Here is a 4,457-nt window from a genome sequence, read left to right as displayed (position 1 = left end):
TTTTCGTTTTTTGAGAAATTTCCATACTGTTTTCCATAGTGGCTGCACCAATTTACATTCCCACCAGCAGTGTAGGAGGGGTCCCGTTGCCCCACATCCTCACTGTAGTTGGTTAATTTTAATGAACAGGGAGTTAACCCCACAGAGCAATAAAGCCACGACCTCCCCCCAGACAGAGGCTCCCCTCAGCAGGAACCAGGATTCTCAGCACCTGCTTCCCCTGCCCCAGCCCCCGGGACAGGCCGGTTCCCTGCAGCAGGCCCTGCCCACGGGAAGTGCCCACCCCGCCCCACCGTGCATCTGCCCTCGGGCTGCTCTCTGTGCGTTCAGCGCTCGGCCTCCACCTGCACTTTCCTCCTCCCAGTGACCAGTCACAGCACGTGGGCTTCCCATCCTCAGCCCCAGTGAGAGCCCGGAGTCAGCCAGACCTCCAGCCATGTGTGTCCCTGCGTCACTGTCACCCTGTCACCCGACCCGAGACCAGCAACGTGAATGGGGGATTCCGTGCAGTCAGCCCTGCAGCCAGTCTGTCCCGCAGGAGGTGACACGGGGACAAGCACAGGTGAGAAGGGCCTGCCCTCTGCCAGCCTGTGGTCCAGGTGCAGAGCCAGGGAGACCCATGTGCGACCTTGCCCTTCAGGGTACAGGACGCAGAGCAGGCTCTGGGGTCCAGGGTTCTCGGTGCCACAGCAGACACCCTCTCTGTCTTAAGGACAAAGGGGAATCATCCTCTGCTCTCAGGGTCCACAGAACTGCCGGGGACCCAGAAAACAGGCCCTGCTCCGGAGGCCGGGCAGCAGGGACCCTGCAGAGGTCACACCCAGGCGCCGCTGCCCATGCACCCCACTGACCGCCACGTGACCGCTCCAGCTCTGCTCCCTCACTGGAGCCCCTAGTCCGGGAGCAAGCGCCCCACTGCCCAAGCCTGGAGCACCTCCCCACCCCCGGGGGCCAGACATGCAGGAGCCTCATGTCTAAAAGGAGCCGCACGGGGTCCCTGTGAGCGATGAACACGCGGCGTTTAGCCTGCCCCCGTCCACGCACGCCTCTGTGGCTGCTGGTCTGAAATGTCTGTAAACACTGCGGTGAAGGCTTTATTCATATACATGTACGCACACACATACACGCAGGTACATCTACTGAACTAATTTCCAGAAACGAAGGCCCCGTCGAGGAGGAGGGTAGATGGGAAGGGGCCAGGCTGCGTCAGGAGGCGCGCTGCAGGCTGAGTGCAGGAAGCTCTGATCGATGACGACACAGTCCTTCCTCCGCGGGCACCGTGTCCTTTGGGAGTGAGGACAGGCTGCTCTGTGAGGGACGCCCCCTCCTGCTCGATGGAGCTCCAGTGAGTCTGCCGCTGAACAAAGGCTAAATTAGAGCCCTGGCTCTTTCTGACTTCAAGGAACATTATGGCAGCCAGTGCCCTAGTTTTTCCACAATTGTACAGAAAAACATTTTTTTGAAAACCGGTGATGGGCTTTTATTCCCTTCCTGTGTCAGTTTAAGGCAGGCTCCTAGCTACCTTCTCCAGGGAAGATCCCGTTACGCCCGAGCTCACAAGGAGAACTGAGGGAAACCAGACTCATGTCCACGGTTCAGCAGGGTGAGCTGGAGCTGATCACCTGCTCCTGACCAGCGCCTGGAGCCCTGCTGGGTGCTTCAGGCTGAAGCCAGGAGGGCCAGTGGCCACAGAGACTTTATAGGAAAAGGGCACCAGCGCAGAGACCAGATAAAGAGGAGCGACGTGGACAGGGGACTGGCCCCCATCAGTCACCAAGTGTTGACTGGGTCCCCGTGTGGACTCGGCTCTCTGGGGGAAACAAGACGCAGCGATGCCGGATCCAGACCCTCGGCCGAGACGCACCACGTCCGTGCGCCGGAGATCAGGCAGGACGTGCCAGGTTATGCTGCAGCGACAGACAACCCCAGGTCTAGTACTCACCAAAACAGACGCTCACTCGTGCTCATGCTGCGTGTTCGTCTTGTCGTGGCTGTGAATTTGCTCCACGTCATTGTCACTCCAGGACCCAGGCTACCGAGGCAGCTTCTGTCTGGAACGCTGCTGTTCACTGCGGCAGGGAAGAGAGTGACACACTGGTTCCTAAAGCTTCTATCAGAGGGGACACCCGTCACTCCTGTCACATTGCACTGGTGCAAGTTCCAGGACAGAGGCAGGTGACCTCCCACTGGACTTGTAGCTGAGAGTGTGAGCTCCGGAGATGCTGCAGCCTTCCTGCGTCCATCAGGGAGAGTGTATCTGCGAAGGAAGCTGACCCGGAAGAAGAAACCAGACCGTGAGAGGGAGAGAGGGAAAGTGAGCCCTGATGGCATCACCGGCTCTGAATCCAGCCTTGGAGAGGGCAGCTCTGGCCCTAGACTGTGGAGCAGCTTGAATCTGAAACCCTCCATGTTGCCTAAAGCCGGTTAGAGTTGGGTTTTCTGTCCTGTACAATTAAACGCGTCCTAGCTGCACAGAGCACTTAGGGCTCCGCCTGGCCTTTCTCGGGACACAGGACTGGGCAGGTGGAGACTCCTCTGATGCAGGCTGGCCTCCGCACAGGCAGGGGCCATGGGCCAGCAGGACGGTTAGGGGCTCGGCTCTGGATTCTGACGGCCTGGGGTGAAGCCTGCTTCTCACTTGTGCAAGCTCTACCTCACCTTCTCTATGCCTGAGTCGGGGACATAACAGAACGTACCTCATGGGCTTGCTATGGGATTATGGAAGCCAGACAAGTAAATAGTAAATGCCTGCTGCCTGTCAGTGCTCAAGAAAGGTCAGCGGGGGTGTCTGTGTGTCCCCAGTACCACCCAGGGTCTGGAGTGAGAAGTTTCTCGGGAAATGTGACAAGGCAGCGAGGGGGATCATTTATGAGCTATGACCCACGTGGGGAGGGGGCCTGAGAGAACATGTGGGTGAGGGGGTCTCCCACAGGAGGCAGGTCAGGAACTGAGGACCATGAACAAGCGGGGCTCCTATGGGAAGTGGGGACGGGGATGCAGACGCTCGCCCGCTGAGCCGCGAGGAGGACAGGCGGGAGAGGCTGGCTGGTGTCACCTGTGCCGGCTTCACATCACGAGGCACAGGTACATGGGTGAGAGCGGGCATGAGATGTTACAGCACAGCGTCCAGTGGAAGAAGCAGGTTATGAAATACCACATGCCGTATTATCCTATGTTTGGTGAAAGAAAAGTTTTCCATACCTTTGAATACAAACAAAGAAGGAGAACCATCTAAATATTACTGGTGAACATGAATTATTAGTTTTTTCTCTTCTTATTCTATAAATGATTGTTTAGTCTTAATTTCATAATGTCTGAATATTTACCTTGTAAGTATCTGAATAATATATATATAAGTTTTAAAAAGTTATTTTATAGAGAAACAAGTTAAGCCAAAGCAGAAAGGAAAAAAATGACTCTGCTTTCTCAAAGAAATCAATGACAAGACAAAGAAAGACTCTCATTCAGTAAAAAGGAAGAAGGGAGGGGGCAGTTATGACAACAGTGACGACGAGGAGGGTTTGATATGAGGGTCATTATGATTGTGGAGAAGATAACGATAACGGTGATGACAACCTCAGTCCCGTCACTCACCAGCGTGTGTCCTTGGACAACGGAATGGACCACTCTGTGCCTCAGTTTCCCCATCCGAAAACTGAGGATAAACTCTCCCCACGTCAGGGTGAGGACTGAGCGACCTGGTCCTGTAATCAGAGCTCCCCAAGCATGGCCGGCACTGAGTGAACATCCTGAATGCTGGTCTTCTCATCTGCACACTGGCCAGGGGAGATTGGGGGTCTTTCCTGGGCTGGGGTCTCAGAGGGGACAATGGCAGAGGCCACTCCTTCCTGGGCTGCCCAGGAAGGGGACGTGCTCCCCGGGAGGCTGGTTTGCCCCTGTCAGCTGCAGTGGGGAAGCCCAGTCTGGGTCTATTACACACGCTGTTCTAAGTCCCTGTCCGCATCTTGCTGCAGCAGGAAAATTGTGGAGGTGTAGAGGCTAGATTCTCTGTAAGAAAAGATAATGGAGTCTCCAGCAGGGAGATCAGATGGAGAGTGAGTTCCCTTTAGGAGGTGCCAGCACAGTCGCCTTGTGGGGGAAGACAGGCTTCTCTGCTTCAATCTGATCTCATTCAAATTCAGTATCTCTCAGTTGCCCACGTCACGCGCTTACATCCAGAGCCGGGGGCCCCACGCTGGGGGGGGGGAGCAGCACACGCCTGTCAAACCAGAATGATGCCGTGGCCATGTCGTTTCTGTGGGCTGTGATGGGAGGACATTGAGAGACCAGGAATTTCAGGTGATAAACGCCTCCTCCCTGAGCCGGTGCCATCATCAGGGTAACAACAGGCTGTCCCTGGACATCCTGGGGGGTGCTTAGGGCACTAGAGTCTGTCCAACTGGAGACCTGCCTCTGCGGTTCTCAGCACGGTGCTGCAGGTGGTCAGTGCCAGGGGG

General features: G+C 56.2%; 1 long non-coding RNA gene across 1 annotated transcript; it reads right to left on the bottom strand.

The window, feature by feature from the left end:
* Positions 1-1,020: 1,020 nt before the first annotated feature.
* On the bottom strand, positions 1,021-3,204 carry LOC309640101. The gene is made up of 3 exons (XR_014252022.1): positions 3,056-3,204; positions 1,943-2,269; positions 1,021-1,810 (listed from the first exon to the last, which is right to left on the bottom strand). It is a non-coding gene; the product is annotated as an uncharacterized lncRNA (long non-coding RNA).
* Positions 3,205-4,457: the final 1,253 nt, after the last annotated feature.

This window comes from Balaenoptera physalus (genome assembly GCF_965194825.1).
Source record: "Balaenoptera physalus genome assembly, chromosome: 12".
Taxonomy (NCBI): domain Eukaryota; kingdom Metazoa; phylum Chordata; class Mammalia; order Artiodactyla; family Balaenopteridae; genus Balaenoptera; species Balaenoptera physalus.
This window is presented reverse-complemented; position numbering and strand designations above follow the sequence as displayed.